Below are 23,462 nucleotides of genomic sequence, written 5' to 3'. Positions count from 1 at the left end.
GACGCGGTGGAGCAGAGGAGGGACGCCCTGTATCCCGGGCACGGCCGCAGAGTTGCCCCACGCCACAGCCGGCGTCTGTGGAGGGAGGTGGCAGAGGCCGTCACCGCTGTGGCCCTAACACCACGGACAGGCACCCAGTGCCACAAGAAGGTGAACGACCTCGTCAGAGCAGGCAGGGTGAGCCTCCCCCATATCCCCCATATCCCCCCTCCCCCAAATCCCCCCCTCCCCCATATCCCCCCCTCCCCCATATCCCCCCCTCCCCCATATCCCCCATATCCCCCCTCCCCCATATCCCCCCTCCCCCATATCCCCCCTCCCCCATATCCCCCATATCCCCCCTCCCCCATATCCCCCATATCCCCCATATTCCCCCTCCCCCAAATCCCCCCCTCCCCCATATCCCCCCTCCCCCATATCCCCCATATCCCCCCTCCCCCATATCCCCCCCTCCCCCATATCCCCCATATCCCCCCTCCCCCATATCCCCCATATTCCCCCCTCCCCCAAATCCCCCCTCCCCCATATCCCCCTCCCCCATATCCCCCCTCCCCCATATCCCCCATATCCCCCCTCCCCCATATCCCCCATATCCCCCTCCCCCATATCCCCCCTCCCCCATATCCCCCATATCCCCCCTCCCCCATATCCCCCCTCCCCAATATCCCCCATATCCCCCCTCCCCCATATCCCCCCTCCCCCATATCCCCCATATTCCCCCCTCCCCCATATCCCCCCTCCCCATATCCCCCATATTCCCCCCTCCCCCATATCCCCCCTCCCCCATATCCCCCAGATCCCCCCTCCCCCATATCCCCCCTCCCCCATATCCCCAAGTGAATCCAGCCCTAACCTTAACCTCTGCAATGCACGCGCAACCGATGGCGTGCATTCATATACCTGCCTAACACTGTTGCCTTTTACCCCTGCCACCCTTCCCCCCCCCCCCCCCCCAGGAGAAGCGCGCACACAACAATAGGGAGCATGTGAGGACTAGAGGAGGGCCCGCCAATGAGAGGCCACTGACCGTACACGAGGAAAGGGCCCTGGAACTGGCTGGCGGACCTGAGGACCGGGAGGTTGCTGATGCAGAGGTCGGGGGCCCACGAGCAAGTGAGCCACCAACAGCCCGTCCCCATATTCCCCCTCCCCTATATCCCCCTCCCCCGTATCACCTGATCACTGCCTGATGTCTAACCATGCATGCTTCATTGTGTATCGCAGGACCAAACGTCCAGGCACCCATCCCCGCAGATGCAGACCGCCCGCAGGATGCCCCTCGGAGACCACGGGAGACGGAGAGACCCGAACCCTCCAGCATGCGACGCCCGCAGGATGCCCCTCGGAGACCACGGGAGACGGAGAGACCCGCACCCTCCAGCATGCGACGCCCGCAGGATGCCCCTCGGAGACCACGGGAGACGGAGAGACCCGCACCCTCCAGCATGCGACGCCCGCAGGATGCCCCTCGGAGACCACGGGAGACGGAGAGACCCGAACCCTCCAGCATGCGACGCCCGCAGGATGCCCCTCGGAGACCACGGGAGACGGAGAGACCCGCACCCTCCAGCATGCGACGCCCGCAGGATGCCCCTCGGAGACCACGGGAGACGGAGAGACCCGCACCCTCCAGCATGCGACGCCCGCAGGATGCCCCTCGGAGACCACGGGAGACGGAGAGACCCGAACCCTCCAGCATGCGACGCCCGCAGGATGCCCCTCGGAGACCACGGGAGACGGAGAGACCCGGACCCTCCAGCATGCGACGCCTGCAGGATGCCCCTCGCACACCACGGGAGACGGAGAGACCTGGAGCAACAGGGAGACGACACCCCCGTCACGTGCGGGAGCGACCACCCAGCGATGAGGGGGGCAGCCACAGGCCCCCGTCACATCCGAGCCAGGACACCACTACCCAGGACACCACTATCCAGGACACCCCTACCCGGGACACCACTACCCAGGACACCACTATCCAGGACACCCCTACCCGGGACACCACTACCCAGGACACCCCTACCCGGGACACCACTACCCGGGACAGCACTACCCGGGACAGCACTACCCAGGACACCCCTACCCGGGAAGACGAAATACCGGACAGTGACTCAGAGTGGATGGGTGGAGACGAACCCCCACCCCAAAGTGCCATGGACTCAGAGTGGGACGAAGAGCACGACACAACGCCACTGCTGTCACCAACACCCTCCACCATCGCAGAAACACTCACCACGGTTGGGCACTTTAGTGATGAGGCGTCTGGTACACTCACTGGTGCGCACAACACAGCCGTCCCGGTACAGCAGGTGGAGGTAGGAGCAGCAGAGGGACCGGGCGGTTGGAGGGCAGCCCAGGCCAAGCGAACATCTGCCGCCCAGATGGATCCCGGGTTCCTGCAGTTACCACACCCACACATAGATCCGATGCAACCACCGACACGGAGACGAGCGAATAGGGTGACGGGTGGCTTGCGGCGGCTGCGGTCGCAGGTGGAGGAGTCCACCCGCGTCCAGGAGCTGGGAGTGGTCCCGGTCATGCGTGCCACCCAGGCGGACACCGCACGGGTGGCGTCCGCGGTGGAGGCAATGGGTGCGACGGTGTCAGACATGGGGAACGGTTTGCGAGGCCTGGGGCCTTCCGTGCAGGCGGCGTCTGTGGCCCAGGAAATGGCTGCCCTCTCACAGGAGGCCATGAGCCAGTGCCAGCGCCAGATGGCAGAGGCGCTCAACGCCATAGCCCAGTCTCAGCAGGCCATGGCCCAGTCTCAGCAGGCCATGGCCCAGTCTCAGCAGGCCATAGCCCAGTCTCTGCAGGCCATGGCCCAGTCTCTGCAGGCCATGGCCCAGTCTCAGCAGGCCATCGCTGAGGGCATCGGCGCCAGTGGCCATGTGCGAGCTGGCGTCGCACTGTCGCAGACAGGGTTCGACAACCCCCTGGGCTCCATGGCTGCAAACCTGCAGACCCCTGTCGATACCAGCACAGGCCTCCAGGACTGGCAGCGCCAGATGTCGGGGGCGCGTCGGATGGCCAGTCCGTTCGCATCCCCCACCCATGTAGAGGCCTGGGGGCCATCGGGCACCCCGAGGGAGGAGGAGGTGGTGTGGTCCATCCCGGCTCCCTCTGTAGGGGAGGTCCCGGTACACCGCGACACCTCGGACTCCCCCCCTTCCGTCCCAGGTGCATCGGGTGGGCAACGGGCAGGACAGGCTGGCAGCTCGCCATCCCAGTCGCCCGGGCCGCAGCCTGGCCCATCTAGGCCAGGACGCCCCAGGAAACGGCCGCCAAAGGGATCCAGTGTCAGAGGGCAGGAATCACAGGAGTCCACCTCCAGTTCTGCTGTACCGTCTGGGGAACCACGGAGACGTAGTCAAAGGGCCCGTAAGGCCAAACAATTAGACACTGAGTAAGTTGGCACGGGTGCAGGGCACAGATGAGTTTTAGGGGCTAGGGCACGTGCATGAACTCCTTTGGTTATTAAAGTCAATGTTACACCTACCGATACTGGAGGGCGCCCCCAGAGAGGTCCAGGCACCTGAAACGCATCTTCAGCACGCCAAAGCACCTCTCGATCACTCCCCTTGTCGCTACATGGGCATCATTGTAGCGGTTCTCCGCCTCATTGCGTGGCCTCCGTATAGGCGTCATCAGCCACGATCGCAATGGGTAGCCCCTGTCGCCCAGCAACCAGCCCCTCAGCCGGGGATGGCGTCCCTCGTACATGCCGGGGATGGATGACCACGACAACACGAATGAGTCGTGTACACTGCCTGTGTGACGGGCGCAGACGTGCAGGATCATCATGCGGTGGTCGCAGACCACCTGTACGTTCATTGAATAGGTCCCCTTCCTATTAGTGAACACGGCCCTGTTCTCTGCAGGTGGCCGCACGGCGACGTGCATCCCATCGATCGCGCCCTGGACCATGGGGAACCCGGCAACGGCAGAGAAGCCCACGGCCCGGGCATCTTGGCTGGCCCGGTCCACGGGGAAGCGGATGTAGCGGTGCGCCATGGCATAAAGGGCATCTGTCACTGCCCGGATGCACCGATGCACCGATGTCTGCGATATGCCGGACAGGTCCCCACTCGGTGCCTGGAATGACCCCGTTGCATAAAAGTTCAGGCCCACCGTAACCTTGACGGACACGGGGAGAGGGTGTCCCCCGCCAGTGCCACGCGGTGACAGGTGTGCCAGCAGGTGGCAGATGTGTGCCACGGTTTCCCGGCTCATCCGGAGTCTCCTCCTGCATTCCCGGTCCGTGAGGTCCTGGTATGACTGCCGGGGCCGGTACACACGGGGCGCCCTCGGGTGCCTCCGTTGCCGTGGGGCCGCGACGTCCTCCTCCCCCTCCTCGTCCTGTCGGTCAGGTGTCCCTCCAGCCTGGGCGGCTGCCGCCTGCCCCTCTGCGGCAGCATGCGCCGCCTCTCTGGCACGCTCCTCCTCCTCCTCATCCAGGGCAACATAGACATGAGCGGCTGCCACCACGGCGGTCAACATCGCTGGATGGTCTGAAATCATGACGGCCTGGTGGGGGGGAGGGGAACGACGACATGTCATCATTGCCCATATCCCCTCCTCCCCCCAGCCAGGTGGCATGGACCGCATGGGTCCAACTGTTGGAGGCTGGCACCTGGCCAGGTGGACCAACTCATTTGCCCTCCCATCACCCACCCCGGCACGGACCCCAACCCCCAACCTCCACCCCGGCACTGACCCCCCCCCCCCAACCTCCACCCCGGCACGGACCCCCTCCCCAACCCCCAACCTCCACCCCGGCACGGACCCCCCCCCCAAACCTCCACCCCGGCACGGACCCCCCCCCCAACCTCCACCCCGGCACGGACCCCCCCCCCCAACCCCCAACCTCCACCCCGGCACGGACCCCCCCCCCCCAACCTCCACCCCGGCACGGACCCCCCCCAACCCCCAACCTCCACCCCGGCACGGACCCCAACCCCCAACCTCCACCCCGGCACTGACCCCCCCCCCAACCTCCACCCCAGCACGGACCCCCTCCCCAACCCCCAACCTCCACCCCGGCACGGACCCCCCCCCCAACCTCCACCCCGGCGCGGACCCCCCCCCCAACCTCCACCCCAGCACGGACCCCCCCCAACCCCCAACCTCCACCCCGGCACGGACCCTCCCCCCCAACCTCCACCCCGGCACGGACCCCCCCCCCAACCCCCAACCTCCACCCCGGCACGGACCCCAACCCCCAACCTCCACCCCGGCACTGACCCCCCCCCCAACCTCCACCCCGGCACGGACCCCCTCCCCAACCCCCAACCTCCACCCCGGCACGGACCCCCCCCCCAACCTCCACCCCGGCACGGACCCCCCCACCCAACCTCCACCCCGGCACGGACCCCCCCCCAACCCCCAACCTCCACCCCGGCACGGACCCCCCCCCAACCTCCACCCCGGCACGGACCCCCCCCAACCCCCAACCTCCACCCCGGCACGGACCCCAACCCCCAACCTCCACCCCGGCACGGAACCCCCCCAACCTCCACCCCGGCACGGACCCCCCCCCAACCCCCAACCTCCACCCCGGCACAGACCCCCCCCAACCCCCAACCTCCACCCCGGCACGGACCCCAACCCCCAACCTCCACCCCGGCACGGACCCCCCCCCCCAACCTCCACCCCGGCACGGACCCCCCCCCAACCCCCAACCTCCACCCCGGCACGGACCCCAACCCCCAACCTCCACCCCAGCACGGACCCCCCCCCAACCCCCAACCTCCACACCGGCACGGACCCCCCCCCCCAACCTCCACCCCGGCACGGACCCCCCCCCAACCTCCACCCCGGCACGGACCCCCTCCCAACCCCCAACCTCCACCCCGGCACGGAACCCCCCCCCAACCTCCACCCCGGCACGGACCCCCCCCCAACCCCCAACCTCCACCCCGGCACGGACCCCAACCCCCAACCTCCACCCCAGCACGGACCCCCCCCCCCAACCCCCAACCTCCACCCCGGCACGGACCCCCCCCCCCAACCTCCACCCCGGCACGGACCCCCTCCCGGCACTCCCCCGGAGCCCAGCCTACTCTAACCACACCCCCCCCCCCCGCCGCACACACACACACACAAGCCGAGACACACCTCTCCTCACGCAATCAGTCTGCGGCCACGCCATTTCCTGCCCAGAGCCAACCCCCCAGGCCGTCACTCACCTCCTCGCTGGTCGGCGTGAGCCTGGAGCACCGGGTCACGCCGATGAAAAGGAGGTTTGATTGACGTCGACGTGAACGGTCATCACGTCGACGGGACTTCGGCCCATCCGGAAGGGAGAATATCAGCAGGCCGAAAATCGGCTGCCTTGCGCAGACCCGTGACATTCTCCGCGGCAGCGGCGCCATTAACGCCCCGCCGACTTTTCTCTCTTCGGAGACTTCGGCGGGGGCGGGGGCGGGATTCACGGCGGCCAACGGCCATTCTCCGACCCGGCGGGGGGTCGGAGAATGACGCCCAAGCTATCCCACTCCCTGTCATTCTGTGTGCTCCATGTGCCTATCCAGTAACCGCTTGAAAGTTCCTAAAGTGTTAATGAAACGGGGCTTTTTGGAAGAGTATGCCGCATAGAACTTGCATTTCAAAAAAGGTAATAATAATAATCTTTATTGGTGTCACAAGTAGGCTTAAATTAATTCTGCAATTAAGTTACTATGAAAATCCCCTAGTCATCTCACTCCGTCGCCTGTTCGGGTAGACTGAGGGGGAATTCAGAATAACCAATTCACCTAACAAGCACATCTTTCGGGACTTGTGGGAGGAAACCAGAGCACCCGGAGGAAACCCACGCAGATACGGGGAGAATGTGCAGACTCTGCACAGACAGTGACCCAAGCTGGAATTGAACCCGGGACCCTGGCGCTAACCACTCTGCTACCATGCAGCCCGTGTGATGATGGCGGCAGAATTTAAAGCTGCCAAAGATCACCTGACTATTCTGCTTGGTGGAAACACTGCAGGAAATTTTAAGCGTAAGCACTTGGTGGTGTGACAGTCTGAGACGCCATGGGCTGGATTCTCCGCAGCCCCGTGCCGAAATCGCAGAGGGCGCTGGGATGGAGAATCCAGTTCGCGGCCGCCCTAATCGGGGGCGGGGGAATCGGATACCGGGGAGGGGGCCTTGTGGAAACCGGGGGTTAGATCCGCGCGGTTTGATGCTCGCGTGGGTGGCCGATCGGGGGTCTCCTTTCTGTGTGTGGCTCCATGGTCCGAGTCCACCATGGAGCTTGGCGTGGCTGCTTGAGGCCGCCGCCGTGCGCATGCGCAGACTCCAAACCAAAAGTGCAGGGGCCCGTATCCGCAGCTAAAGCTGTGTGAATCACTCCGGGTCCCTGCTAGCCCCCTGCAGGGCAGTGAATTAGCTCAACTTGTTTCTCGGAATCTCTGGAGTAAAACTCCACTGTTTCTACGCCACGTGGGGACATAGTCCCATTTTGGGAGAATCCAGCCCATCGTATTGAGGGGTTATTCCAAAGAAAATGTACATGTCATTTGGCATTTAAATAAGGAAGCCGAGATGACGGGTGCATTCTTTCAGTAACGGTTCCCTCGAAGCATGCCATCCCTGCCTCGCGGGCATATTGCACCAGAGAAATTATTGCCTCCAAGGTATTACTGCTCTTCCTTAAATACCCAGGTCATCCTGTCAGTCTTGATGAATTGTCTGAAAGTGAGAAAGTGATTTTCCTGCCATCCAATATGACTTTATTGATACAGCCCATGGATCAGGGAGCAATAGCAACATTCAAGGCCTATACCTCCTATTTCATACCTTCTGCCAAGTCATCAACGCAACCTATAGTGAGAATGCGCCATCGATCAGGGAATTTTGATTCGTGGGAGGAAGTCCCACCATCGTGTCTGAATAGTGTGCGGTGGCCTGAGTGTGTCAGTGGCCACAGATTGTCCCTGAGGTTCCGTGTGAAATCATCCTTTTGCCGTGAGAGACTGGCTTTGATGAAGCAGATGAGGTTAAAGTGATGGAATTGCTTCCATTACTCCGAGAAAAATTGTCCAAACAAAGAAGAAAGGGACCAATATCCCAAACCCAAGACTAAGGTCATTGCACTAAGCACTTCAAAGCACCACCAGCAGTGTCTTCAGAAGATCCCCCAAATTCAGTAACAATTGAAAGGCAGTGCAAAGAACAAGGGGCGAAATTCTCCTACCCGCCCCACCACATTTCTGCCCCGACCGGCCGGCGGGAGTCTCCGTAACACCGGCTGGTCAATGGGGTTTCCCATTGTGGGGCAGCCCCACGCCGTCGGGAAACCCCCGGGCACCGGCTAAACGGAGACTCCCGCCGGCGGAGAATGACGCCCAAGATGTCCCGCTGAGCCAACATGCCCAGCATAAATCACTCAAAGACACCTCCACCAAAATGCCTTTAAGATGTCCTCAAAGTATTCCTAAAGAGATCAAACACCTCCACCAACTCACAGGCCTGAATTTCATGCTTCTTAGGCATGTGCGATTCGGCGATTTCACGCTGGTTAGCCAATTAAGGGTAGGCCAGTGCAAAATGTGCCCCCCTATTGGAGAATAGCTGCTAGCCGGGGTGGGATGTTAACACACAGGGAGAAGCAGGAGTTACAGGGGAGGCACAGGGAACTGACTAATATGAACAGAATGATGGTAGTAGCACCCGGCCAACACGCCAGCTGGGAGGGCAATACCAGTTAAACTCTGCCCTTCTCCATTTCTTGGACGAGTGCCTGCGCATGCTTGTGGAGTCAATGAGTCCCGGGGGGACCTTCTGATGCTGCAGGATGGCAAGATGAGGCCACCCTGAGATGCCTTCCTCTGTGCTGGCATTTGAGCTCATGGGAATCCATCTCAATTGATAAGCAGGTTGGCCATCCCACCACTGATTGTAGTGCGTTCAGTAACATAATGGCTTCTCCTCTCAGTAACTTCATTGCATTGTTAATGTTAGCCGACTTGTGACATTAATAAAGATTATTATTATTACATCTCATTTGAACCAGAGCGCAAGAAGTCATGCTCGAACGGATGGCAAAGTGGCCCAGTGGTGAGCATTGCTGCCTCACAGCGCCAGGGACCAATTCTGGCCTTGGGTGACTGTCCATGTGGAGTTTGCATGTTATCCCCATCTGCGTAGGTTTCCTCTCTGTACACCGGTTTCCTCCCACAGTCCAAAGATGTGCAGGTTAGGTGCATTGGCCATGCTAAATTCAGTCCTTTTGAACTAATTTTTGGTCGTGAGGTAAGAGGACCACTTAAAATGATTAAGGAAAAATTGGTGGGTGAGAAATCGGAAATTACATTATTGGATTATGTGTCAAATTTGAGGGAACGATTAAATAGAGCAGGTGAATTGGCTAGACAACATTTAAAAGTTGCACAAAATGTGATGAAACGGGGAGCGGACAAGAAATCCAAAGTTCATGGTTTTGCCAGTGGAGATAAAGTTTTAGTGTTGTTACCAGTGGTAGGTGAGCCTTTAAAAGCAAGGTTTTGTGGACCTTATCAGATTAAAAGGAAATTAAGTGAGGTGAATTATGTGGTAAAATCACCAGATAGAAGGAAGACTCACCGAGTGTGTCATGTGAATATGCTTAAAAGGTACTTTGAAAGGGAAGGAGAGAAAAAGGAGGCGGTTTTAATGATTCTAAATCAAAGTGACGAACCAAATCCAGGTGACTGTGAATTTGACATACCTCAAATTAAATTGGAAAATGAGGATGTTCTTAAAAATTGGAATAAATTGTTGAGTTACCTTCCAGAGGAAAAATGGACTGACCTGAAAGAGTTATTGATATCACGTGGGCATATTTGTGGAGATAAATTGGGAAGTACTAAAATGGCCAAACATGATGCAGTTGTGGGAAATGCTGTTCCAATCAAACAACATCCGTACAGACTTAACCCTTTAAAATTGGCATAGGTTAACAAAGAGATTGAGAGTATGCTTAAAAATGGCATAATTGAAGTGGCTTGCAGCCAATGGAGCTCACCCATAGTGATAGTACCTAAGCCAGATGGCACCCAATGGTTGTGTGTGGATTATAGAAAGGTTAATGCAGTTACAAGAATGGACTCTTATCTATCCCACGTTTGGAGGATTGCATTGAGAAAGTGGGACAATCAGCTTTTATTTCCAAACTGGATTTACTTAAAGGTTACTGGCAGGTATCTTTATCCGACAGGGTGAAGGAGATTTCCACTTTTGTGACTCCAGATGGTACATACCAATTCAAAGTTATGCCATTTGGCATGAAAAACGCCACAGCCACATTTCAACGGTTAACTAACAAAGTCGTTTCAGTATTACCCAATTGTGCGGTATACATCGACGATCTGGTAATTTTCAGCCAGACATGGAAAGAACATTTAAAACATCTGATGGAGTTATTCGATCGACTTCAAGAGGCCGGTTTGATGATAAACCTAGCCTAAAGTGAATTTGGAAAAGCCCAAGTCACTTTCTTGAGGAGTTTCCGATATCCTCAAGACGAAGGGAAAAATGCGATTTCTTGGCATGAGTGGATTTGATTGAACATTTGTGCAAAAGTTTTGTAGCGTGATTGCTCCACTGAAAGACTTGCTGAAGAAACGTCGAAAATGTCAATGAACAGCGGAGTTTCAAGAGGCATTTGATTGCCTGAAAGCTGTGATAACCAATGCTCATGTGTTGGAGAATTACAAGGGATTCTGTGATCAGATTGAACTAAAGTATCTGACTTTAAAGAGAAATGCTGAGGCACAGAGGAATGGATGGTTCGTGCAGAGACCTTCTTGTTCAATGAGACTGTCAATCGAGAAGGATATCAGTTGGAGGAAGAAGAACAAAAATGGACTATATTATTGTTCCTGTTTGTGTGTGTTTTTTTTTTTAACAAAAAAGTATATTTACTGTGTGCATTTCTTAAAGGATAGTGAAAAGGTGAAAAATGAAACCATCATGAAGTTGATGGTTTATTTTTTTTTCTTGGGGGGAGGTGTCATGTGAGAGTACCTTTAAGAAATGGGTGTTTATAAATGAGTGTGTATATAAATATCTGTAGTGAGAGCACCTTTAGGAAAAGGGTGTTTATTACTGCAGTGATGTCAGAGAGTGGGTGGAGCTGGGCTGTCTGTCCGCTTTTTACTTTTGTTTTTGAGCAGGCTGCAGGATGTGTTTTAGTTTTGTTTTCAGTGTTGGAGCTGAAGCCAGACAAAGCAGGTGTACTGTTGATCTCTCCGCCATGAAAAGACTATCTCTTGATCATTTGGGGAATTCAGTATTATAAATGTTTTCAGCAGTGAATGTAAACCTAATGTGCTTCTGTTAAAAGGTGTTTTAAGTCTTATGGATGTTAAAAGGAAAGCTTAAAGGATTACTCAGTGTTGTAGTCTTTGGGATTGTATTTGAATTAATGATTGCTAAGGTGTTCACTGTATGTTTTAAAAAGGTTAACTTGAGTTCATAGAATATACATTGTTTTGTTTTTAAAAATGCTTTTCCATTTCTGCTGTACCACACCTGTAGAGTGGGTCGTGTGCTCCCCATACCACAATCTATTAAAAGTTGTGGGTCAGGGGAACTCCATGATACACTTTGGGGTTCTCTAAGCCCTGGCCCATAACACAATGAAAAGTATTTTTCGGCGTGCAGCTCAAACAGATCATTGAGGGCATGAAAAGAAAATATAGGAGATGTAAAAAGAGGGGGCGGGATTCTCTCAGCCCGGGACCGTGCCGGAGAATCCCCACGACCGGCGCAAATCGCGCCACGTCGCCCCGATGCCAGGACGTGATTCTCCGCAGAGCGGAGAATCGGCGCCATTAGTGCCTGCGTGGTTGGCGTGGTGCCAGTCGGGAGCCGCTCTACTGGGACCCCCGGCAATTCTCTGCCCAGGATGGGCTGAGCGGCCGTCGTAAAAAACCCAAGTCCAGCCGGCGCCGTTCACACCTGCTCTCAGCCGGCGGGAAGTCGGCGTAGAAGGGTCAGAGGGTGGCCTGTGGGGGGGAGGAGGGGTCCGACCCCTGGGGGGTCTCCGATGTGGCCTGGCCCGCGATCAGGGCCCACCGATCGGCAGGCTGGCCTCTCTGGCTGGGGGCCTCCTTTCTTCCGCACCGGCCCTGTAGCCCTGCGCCATGTTGCGTCGGGGCCGGCGTGTTGAAGAGAGCTACTGCGCATGCGTGTGTTGGCGCCTGTGCCATTGCACATGCGCGGACCCCGCGGCGCTCAGTTCACTCCAGGATCAGCAGCTGGAGCGGCGTGGTCCGCTCCAGTGCCATGCTGGCCCCCAGTACGGGCCAGAATTGCTGATCCTGAGGCCGTGTTGACACCATCGAGAAACGCAACGGCATTTCCGGCGGCGTCAACACTTAGCCTCAGGAGCACAGAATCCCACCCAGGAGCTGTTTGGGAGAGCTTGCAGAGAGTCGCCACGCTCCAGCGCTATCTTGATTCAACAGATATCCTTCCCTAAGTAGCATCAGTGAAATAGGTGCTTATTTTAAATGGCTTCATTGGACTTTTAATTCCAGATTTTTAATTAATTCAAATTTCATCATTTGCCATGCTTGGATTCTTCCAAATCTAGCTGTAAGACATAAGACCATAAGACATAGGATCAGAAGTAAGGCCATTCGGCCCATCGAGTCCACTCCACCATTCAATCATGGCTGATTTCAACTCCATTTACCCGCTCTCTCTCCATAGCCCTTAATTCCTCGAGAAATCAAGAATTTAGCAACTTCTGTCTTAAAGACACTCAACGTCCCGGCCTCCACCGCCCTCTGTGGCAATGAATTCCACAGACCCACCACGCTCTGGCTGAAGAAATTTCTCCTCATCTCTGTTCTAAAGTGACTCCCTTTTATTCTAAGTCTGTGCCCCCGGGTCCTAGTCTCCCCTGCTCATGGAAACAACTTCCCTACATCCACCCTATCAAAGCCATTCATTATCTTGTAAGTTTCTATTAGATCTCCCCTCAACCTCCTAAACTCCAATGAATACAATCCCAGGATCCTCAGACGTTCATCGTATGTTAGGCCTACCATTCCTGGGATCATCCGTGTGAATCTCCGCTGGACCCGCTCCAGTGCCAGTATGTCCTTCCTGAGGTGTGGGGCCCAAAATTGCTCACAGTATTCTAAATGGGGCCTAACTAATGCTTTATAAAGCTTCAGAAGTACATCCCTGCTTTTATATTCCAAGCCTCTTGAGATAAATGACAACATTGCATTTGCTTTCTTAATTACGGACTCAACCTGCAAATTTACGTTTAGAGAATCCTGGACTAGGACTCCCAAGTCCCTTTGCACTTCAGCATTATGAATTTTGTCACCGTTTAGAAAATAATCCATGCCTCTATTCTTTTTTCCAAAGTGCAGGACCTCGCACTTGCCCACGTTGAATTTCATCAGCCATTTCTTGGACAACTCTCCTAAACTGTCTGAATCTTTCTGCAGCCTCCCCACGTCCTCCATACTACCTGCCCCTCTACCTATCTTTGTATCATCGGCAAACTTAGCCAGAATGCCCCCAGTCCCGTCATCTAGATCGTTAATATATAAAGAGAACAGCTGTGGCCCCAACACTGGACCCTGCGGGACACCACTCGTCACCAGTTGCCATTCCGAAAAAGAATCTTTTATTCCAACTCTCTGCCTTCTGCCTGACAGCCAATCATCCATCCATGTTAGTACCTTGCCTCGAATACCATGGGCCCTTATTTTAATCAGCAGTCTCCCGTGAGGCACCTTATCAAAGGCCTTTTGGAAGTCAAGATAGAGAACATCCATTGGCTCTCCTTGGTCTAACCTATTTGTTATCTCTTCAAAGAACTCTAACAGGTTTGTCAGGCACGACCTCCCCTTACTAAATCCATGCTGACTTGTCCTAATCCGACCCTGCACTTCCAAGAATTTAGAAATCTCATCCTTAACAATGGATTCTAGAATCTTGCCAACAACCGAGGTTAGGCTAATTGGCCTATAATTTTCCATCTTTTTCCTTGTTCCCTTCTTGAATAGGGGGGTTACAACAGCAATTTTCCAATCCTCTGGGACTTTCCCTGACTCCAGTGAGTTTTGAAAGATCATAACTAACGCCTCCACTATTTCTTCAGCTATCTCCTTCAGAACTCTAGGATGTAGTCCATCTGGGCCCGGAGATTTATCAATTTTTAGACCTCTTAGTTTCTCTAGCACTTTCTCCTTTGTGATGGCTACCATATTCAACTCTGCCCCCTGACTCTCCTGAATTGTTGGGATATTACTCATGTCTTCTACTGTGAAGACTGACGCAAAGTACTTATTTAGTTCCTCAGCTATTTCCTTGTCTCCCATCACTAGATTACCAGCGTCATTTTGGAGCGGCCCAATGTCTACTTTTGCCTCCCGTTTGTTTTTAATGTATTTAAAGAAACTTTTACTATCATTCCTAATGTTACTGGCTAGCCTACCTTCATAATTGATCCTCTGTTTCCTTATTTCTCTCTTTGTTATCCTCTGTTTGTTTTTGTAGCCTTCCCAATCTTCTGACTTCCCACTACTCTTTGCCACATTATAGGCTTTCTCTTTGCTTTGATGCATTCCCTAACTTCCTTTGTCAGCCATGGATGCCTAATCCCCCCTCTGATAACCTTTCTTTTCTTTGGGATGAACCTCTGTACTGTGTCCTCAATTACTCCTGCCATTGCTGTTCTAATGTCTTTCCCACTAGGCTTTGCTCCCAGTCGATTTTCGTCAGTTCCTCCCTCATGCCCCTCTAGTTGCCTCTTTTTAACTGTAACACCTTTACATCTGATTCTACCTTCTTTCTTTCAAATTGGAGATTGAATTCCACCATATTATGATCACTGCCTCCTAAGTGTTCCCTTACTTTAAGAGCTTTAATCAAGTCTGGCTCATTACATAACACTAAGTCCAGAATGGCCTGTCCCCTCGTGGGCTCCATCACAAGCTGTTCCAAAAAGCCCTCCTGTAAACATTCAATGAATTCCCTTTCCTTGGGTCCACTGGCAGCATTATTTACCCAGTCCACCTGCATATTGAAGTCCCTCATGATCACTGTGACCTTGCCTTTCTGACATGCACTTTCTATTTTGTGGTGCATTTTGTGCCCTTGGTCCTGACCACTGTTAGGAGGCCTGTACATAACTCCCATTATGGTTTTTTTGCCTTTGTGGTTCCTCAACTCTACCCACACAGACTCCACATCATCTGACCCTATGCCGTTTAGTGCTATTGATTTAATTTCATTCCTAATTAACAAGGCAACCCCGCCCCCTCTGCCCACCTCTCTGTCTTTTCGATAGGTTGTGAATCCCTGGATGTTTAAATGCCAGTCCTGAACCCCCTGCAACCACGTCTCTGTGATGCCTACCACATCATACCTGCCAGTCACAATCTGGGCCACAAGCTCATCTACCTTGTTCCGTACACTGCGCGCATTTAAATATTGCACCTTTAATTCTCTATTGACCTTCCCTTTTTGTTTTCTTAGTGTGGTGGACCTTGGTTTACTGAGCCTTTCCATACACTGTGGCATATTTTGTGGGATGGGGACTATCGTAACCTCTCCTGAGTTCTGTCTTTTCGTGCTTTTTTGTATTCCTAAGCAGCTACGCTTCCCACTGATTACTTCACCTCTTGGTTCCCTGACTTTCCCTTCCCCCCAATCTCTAGTTTAAAGTCCTATTGACCACCCTGTTTACTCTTTTCGCCAGAACACTGGTCCCAGCTCAGTTCAGGAGACCATCCCAATGGTATAGGTCCCCCCTGTCCCAAAACTGATGCCAGTGTCCCATGAAAAAGAACTGTAGTATACACAAAAGTCTTAAAACTCCTATCTTGATCCTGTAGGGTGAGTAATACTGTACCAGTGCTAACTTTTCCACTTGTCCTGCCAATTCATTTACACTGTGTCTCTGGATTACTAGCCCAGTGACACTACGTCACCGCTTCCCCGATGGTCCATTTTTCTAGATTAAAAAATATCCTTCAAAAGACGTCAGAGGTCTCTGCCGTACTTTAAAATTTCAGTTATAGTTGATTCTTGTGCAACTCGTTTAGTGGTTCTTGAGGGATACACAGGAGGTACTGTACATTCACCCCATCAAATTGGGTAATTTTAACTGTTGTGTGATAAAACATGAGTGCAACAGGCAAGAGTGGAGTCCTTAAGATCTGAAAAGGGATGGATGTTCTGGATTAACTTAATTTTTTTTAAATGTGTATTTACATCAAAGTTTGCTTCAAACAATTATATAAATAAGTTAAAGTCCGCAATAGCCTTGATTGCACATAGGATATGAGCTCTATTAGCATTTCCATTTCCATATGTCTTGGGACTCTTACTGTGTGATGTTTAAATGATGCGTAAAATTAAACTGAGGCCAGTTTACTTCTCTCTCAGCTTATTTTCTTTTTCAGAGGTGTTCTTTCATTAGTACCTAGACTGATACGAATGCGGCAGAATGTAATTCTTTAAACTGGTCGACAGCCATTGTCAACAGGAAGCACTTCGAAATCTAACAGCATAAACAAAGTGTCTTAAAATGCCAATTTTGATCCCAAAGGATGTGTAATTCTGTACCAGTGCTAACTTTTCCATTTGTCCTGCCAAATCATTTTTATGAATATGATTGCGAATTTGTGTTAAATTATGACCAATTTGATGTGGTCAGCGCAGACTGGATGGACAGAATGAATCATAGAATTTACAGAATGACTTCCTTCGGCGCTGCAGGGATTCTATGGAACCTGTATGTACCAGAAACTTTGTTCAAACTATCAACGGGTCATTTTGACTTTAGATAATAGTGTAAAACATGTAACATTGGGATCATCAGCATGCTATGTATATCTCCTGATTTCAATTCCATTGAAGCCATTAGCCTCATAATTTGTTATTGTGCAGTCAAAGTCAAAATTAAACCTGCCCAAAATTTATTTTGTGTAAGACACTTAAAGTTCAAGAGACCCGCCGGAGTTGAATCGCCAATGATTAAGTTCACGGTGGGAGTGCAAATCCAGAAGCGATTCCCTATCCCTTCCCATGCAAATTTGTGCATGGTGAGGATTGCAAGGGATTCACTCACAAATCCCGCTATTGGGCCGCCATTTTGAGCAGGTGGCCCGATAGCGATGTCCTACAGCTGGGCCACCCACCCGCCTGGCAACACAATTCCCCTCTCCCCCCCACCCCCAACTAAGGGATTTTCTGGGTCACCAACCCCCTCCCCCACAGTACAGAGGTGACTTGACCCCACTACCAACCTCCCACCAGAGACCCTCCTCTTGCAGATTGCCCTACCTGGAAGACCCCCATAAAAGAGACAGCTGGATCAAATTGACCTCTATGCATCCCCCCACGAATGAGGGGCGCAATCTTTGACGTCACCGCCAGCGGAGACTAGAGAATCTAAACACCACCAATCCCATTTTTTGCCCAATGCTGGATTCTCCGCCGCATCAGAACTCCACTAACAGTGGCAGAGAATCCAGACCATAATCCATTCAGCATGCTCCAAAACAGTAAAAGAAATTAAATTCAACAGTCGAAACAGATAAAACCATAAGTAAAAGCTACAAGGGGAGGTGGGATTGCCTGCAAAGCAGCAACTGACTGAGTGTGGAATCAAGGAGCACCAGCAAAATTGAAAGCAATGGGAATCAAGAGGGAAACTCTCCACTGGTTGGAGTCATATTGAGCACAAAGGAAATGGTTGCAATTGTTGGAGGTCAGTCCCAGGACATGACTGCAGGAGTTCCTCGGGATTGTGTCATTAACCCAACCATCTTCAGCTGCTTCAATGAACTCCCTGTAATATGATCAAAAGTAGGGATGTTTACTGATGATTGCACAATGGTCAGCACCAATTACAACACCTCAGAAACTGAAACAGTCCATCCGAAAATGTAACATGACTTGGGCAACATTCAGCTTTGGCCTGATAAGTGACAAGTAACATTCACACCATACCAGTGCCAGGAAATGACCATCGCTTACAAGAGAGAATCTAACCATCTGCCCTTGAGATTCAATGGCATTACCATCACTGAATCCCCCACTATCAACATCCTGGACGTTGCCATTGTAAGACTCCTTTCTGTTTATTTTCTTTGTTCCCATTTCTGTTATGTTATTTTATTATTTTGGTCCGTGGACCCATAATCAGAATGTGCCTTCAAGCAAAGTTGGTGCAGTCTGCCTGTCAGGACACTGTGTTCCCCTCATCGGCACTGAGTGGATCTTAGGAACCAGGGGCGAAATTCTCCGTTATCGGCGGAAACTCCGCCGATCGACGCAAAAAACGGCGCAAATCCCACTTGCGTCACGTCATAAAAATGGGCCGATAGTCCGCGGCCCGAAATGGGCTAGCAGCGACGTAACGGGATCCGCGCTTGCGCAGTGGTTCACGCCGTGCAGCGTCATACGCGCTGCACGGCGTGACGGCTCATAAGGCCGCGCAGCTCCCCCCCACCCGACCGGAACAGCCGACCGCAACACCCGACTTGATGGCTGGCCGTCGCTCAGCCCCGAGGTTCGAGTCACGCGATGTGGAGGCGCTCCTGGATGCGGTGGAGCAGAGGAGGGACGCCCTGTATCCCGGGCACGGCCGCAGAGTTGCCCCACGCCACAGCCGGCGTCTGTGGAGGGAGGTGGCAGAGGCCGTCACCGCTGTGGCCCTAACACCACGGACAGGCACCCAGTGCCACAAGAAGGTGAACGACCTCGTCAGAGCAGGCAGGGTGAGCCTCCCCCATATCCCCCATATCCCCTCTCCCCCAAATCCCCCCCTCCCCCATATCCCCCCCCTCCCACATATCCCCCCCTCCCCCATATCCCCCATATCCCCCATATCCCCCCTCCCCCATATCCCCCCTCCCCCATATCCCCCCTCCACCATATCCCCCATATTCCCCCCTCCCCCATATCCCCCATACCCCCCCTCCCCCATATCCCCCATATCCCCCCTCCCCCATATCCCCCATATTCCCCCCTCCCCCATATCCCGCCTCCCCCATATCCCCCCTCCCCCATATCCCCCCCTCCCCCATATCCCCCCTCCCCCATATCCCCCATATCCCCCCTCCACCATATCCCCCATATTCCCCCCTCCCCCATATCCCCCATATCCCCCCTCCCCCATATCCCCCATATCCCCCCTCCCCCATATCCCCCATATTCCCCCCTCCCCCATATCCCCCATATCCCCCCTCCCCCATATCCCCCATATCCCCCCCTCCCCCATATCCCCCATATCCCCCCCTCCCCCATATCCCCCATATCCCCCATATCCCCCCCTCCCCCATAGCGCCCATATCCCCCCTCCCCCATATCCCCCCCTACCCCATATCCCCCCCTCCCCCATATCCCCCATATCCCCAAGTGAATCCAGCCCTAACCTTAACCTCTGCAATGCACGCGCAACCGATGGCGTGCATTCATATACCTGCCTAACACTGTTGCCTTTTACCCCTGCCACCACCCCCCCCCCCCCCCCCAGGAGAAGCGCGCACACAACAATAGGGAGCATGTGAGGACTGGAGGAGGGCCCGCTGATGAGAGGGTACTGACCGTACACGAGGAAAGGGCCCTGGAACTGGCTGGCGGACCTGAGGACCGGGAGGTTGCTGATGCAGAGGTCGGGGCCCCACGAGCAAGTGAGCCACCAACAGCCCGTCCCCATATCCCCCCTCCCCTATATCCCCCTCTCCCGTATCACCTGATCACTGCCTGATGTCTAACCATGCATGCTTCATTGTGTATCGCAGGACCAAACGTCCAGGCACCCATCCCCGCAGATGCAGACCGCCCGCAGGATGCCCCTCGGAGACCACGGGAGACGGAGAGACCCGCACCCTCCAGCATGCGACGCCCGCAGGATGCCCCTCGGAGACCACGGGAGACGGAGAGACCCGGACCCTCCAGCATGCGACGCCCGCAGGATGCCCCTCGGAGACCATGGGAGACGGAGAGACCCGGACCCTCCAGCATGCGACGCCCGCAGGATGCCCCTCGCACACCACGGGAGACGGAGAGACCTGGAGCAACAGGGAGACGACACCCCCGTCACGTGCGGGAGCGACCACCCAGCGATGAGGGGGGCAGCCACAGGCCCCCGTCACATCCGAGCCAGGACACCACTACCCAGGACACCACTATCCAGGACACCCCTACCCGGGACACCACTACCCAGGACACCCCTACCCGGGACACCACTACCCGGGACAGCACTACCCGGGACAGCACTACCCGGGACAGCACTACCCGGGACAGCACTACCCAGGACACCCCTACCCGGGAAGACGAAATACCGGACAGTGACTCAGAGTGGATGGGTGGAGACGAACCCCCACCCCAAAGTGCCATGGACTCAGAGTGGGACGAAGAGCACGACACAACGCCACTGCTGTCACCAACACCCTCCACCATCGCAGAAACACTCACCACGGTTGGGCACTTTAGTGATGAGGCGTCTGGTACACTCACTGGTCCGCACAACACAGCCGTCCCGGTACAGCAGGTGGAGGTAGGAGCAGCAGAGGGACCGGGCGGTCGGGGGGCAGCCCAAGCCAAGCGAACATCTGCCGCCCAGATGGATCCCGGGTTCCTGCAGTTACCACACCCACACATAGATCCGATGCAACCACCGACACGGAGACGAGCGAATAGGGTGACGGGTGGCTTGCGGCGGCTGCGGTCGCAGGTGGAGGAGTCCACCCGCGTCCAGGAGCTGGGAGTGGTCCCGGTCATGCGTGCCACCCAGGCTGACACCGCACGGATGGCGTCCGCGGTGGAGGCAATGGGTGCGACGGTGTCAGACATGGGGAACGGTTTGCGAGGCCTGGGGCCTTCCGTGCAGGCGGCGTCTGTGGCCCAGGAAATGGCTGCCCTCTCACAGGAGGCCATGAGCCAGTGCCAGCGCCAGATGGCAGAGGCGCTCAACGCCATAGCCCAGTCTCAGCAGGCCATGGCCCAGTCTCAGCAGGCCATGGTCCAGTCTCAGCAGGCCATAGCCCAGTCTCTGCAGGCCATGGCCCAGTCTCTGCAGGCCATGGCCCAGTCTCTGCAGGCCATGGCCCAGTCTCAGCAGGCCATCGCTGAGGGCATCGGCGCCAGTGGCCATGTGCGAGCTGGCGTCGCACTGTCGCAGACAGGGTTCGACAACCCCCTGGGCTCCATGGCTGCAAACCTGCAGACCCCTGTCGATACCAGCACGGGCCTCCAGGACTGGCAGCGCCAGATGTCGGGGGCGCGTCGGATGGCCAGTCCGTTCGCATCCCCCACCCATGTAGAGGCCTGGGGGCCATCGGGCACCCCGAGGGATGAGGAGGTGGTGTGGTCCGTCCCGGCTCCCTCTGTAGGGGAGGTCCCGGTACACCGCGACACCTCGGACTCCCCCCTTCCGTCCCAGGTGCATCGGGTGGGCAACGGGCAGGACAGGCTGGCAGCTCGCCATCCCAGTCGCCCGGGCCGCAGCCTGGCCCATTTAGGCCAGGACGCCCCAGGAAACGGCCGCCAAAGGGGTCCAGTGTCAGAGGGCAGGAATCACAGGAGTCCACCTCCAGTTCTGCTGTACCGTCTGGGGAACCACGTAGACGTAGTCAAAGGGCCCGTAAGGCCAAACAATTAGACACTGAGTAAGTTGGCACGGGTGCAGGGCACAGATGAGTTTTAGGGGCTAGGGCACGTGCATGAACTCCTTTGGTTATTAAAGTCAATGTTACACCTACCGAAGCTGCCTTTGTGCTCTGTCCAAAGTGTGCGGGGGTGTCATGTACGTTGAGCGCAAGTGTGTGTGTGAGGGGTGGTCTTACCTCAGCCCCAGGTGAGTCTGCCCCCTTCCCCCTGGGCCGCCATCAACATCCCCCGGGCAGAGGACGGGACCGTGCGCTGCAGTGTCACAGCCGCATGCAGGGATGGTCCGGGTGGATGGTGGTACTGTGGCCATGGGTCAGACATAGTCCAACGATGTAGAGCCAGGAGCTCATCGGAGGCGGGTTGTCATCATTCTCCATGGCCTGCGATAGACACGCGTCCACCCGCAACTGGGTGAGCCCGGCCCGTTGTGCCGCCGGTGGATCGGCAATTGGGGGTGGGGGGGTGGTGTGCATGCGGGTGGGGTGTGTGGGGTTGGGGAGGGGGGTGAGGGTGCTGGGTGGGTGGATGGGTGGATCGGCTGTTGTCATGGTGTGCGGTCTGTGGCCATACTACCCGATTCCCACGCCCATCTAGTCAGTGAAGCGGGCGTCTATCAGTCTGTCCCGTGCCCGCTGGGCCAGCCGGTAACGGTGGACAGCCACCCGTCTGTGTCTACCCCGTCTGCCCTGACCATTGCCCCCATCCCCCTCATCTGGGAGGACTGGGCCTCTTCCTGCTGCTCCTCCACTCCGCCCTCCTCTGCCTGCGGCACATCGCCCCTCTGCTGGGCTATGTTGTGCAGGACGCAGCACACCACAATGATGCGGCCGACCCTATCTGACCGATACTGGAGGGCGCCCCCAGAGAGGTCCAGGCACCTGAAACGCATCTTCAGCACGCCAAAGCACCTCTCGATCACTCCCCTTGTCGCTACATGGGCATCATTGTAGCGGTTCTCCGCCTCATTGCGTGGCCTCCGTATAGGCGTCATCAGCCACGATCGCAATGGGTAGCCCCTGTCGCCCAGCAACCAGCCCCTCAGCCGGGGATGGCGTCCCTCGTACATGCCGGGGATGGATGACCGCGACAACACGAATGAGTCGTGTACACTGCCTGGGTGACGGGCGCAGACGTGCAGGATCATCATGCGGTGGTCGCAGACCACCTGTACGTTCATCGAATAGGTCCCCTTCCTATTCGTGAACACGGCCCTGTTATCTGCAGGTGGCCGCACGGCGACGTGCATCCCATCGATCGCGCCCTGGACCATGGGGAACCCGGCAATGGCAGAGAAGCCCACGGCCCGGGCATCTTGGCTGGCCCGGTCCACGGGGAAGCGGATGTAGCGGTGCGCCATGGCATAAAGGGCATCCGTCACTGCCCGGATGCACCGATGCACCGATGTCTGCGATATGCCGGACAGGTCCCCACTCAGTGCCTGGAATGACCCCGTTGCATAAAAGTTCACGGCCACCGTAACCTTGACGGACACGGGGAGAGGGTGTCCCCCGCCAGTGCCACGCGGTGACAGGTGTGCCAGCAGGTGGCAGATGTGTGCCACGGTTTCCCGGCTCATCCGGAGTCTCCTCCTGCATTCCCGGTCCGTGAGGTCCTGGTATGACTGCCGGGGCCGGTACACACGGGGCGCCCTCGGGTGCCTCCGTTGCCGTGGGGCCGCGACGGCCTCCTCCCCCTCCTCGTCCTGTCGGTCAGGTGTCCCTCCAGCCTGGGCGGCTGCCGCCTGCCCCTCTGCGGCAGCCTGCGCCGCCTCTCTGGCACGCTCCTCCTCCTCCTCCTCCTCATCCAGGGCAACATAGACATGAGCGGCTGC

This window comes from Scyliorhinus torazame, chromosome 7, assembly GCF_047496885.1.
Source record: "Scyliorhinus torazame isolate Kashiwa2021f chromosome 7, sScyTor2.1, whole genome shotgun sequence".
NCBI lineage: Eukaryota > Metazoa > Chordata > Chondrichthyes > Carcharhiniformes > Scyliorhinidae > Scyliorhinus > Scyliorhinus torazame.
Note: the sequence above shows the minus strand (reverse complement) of the source record.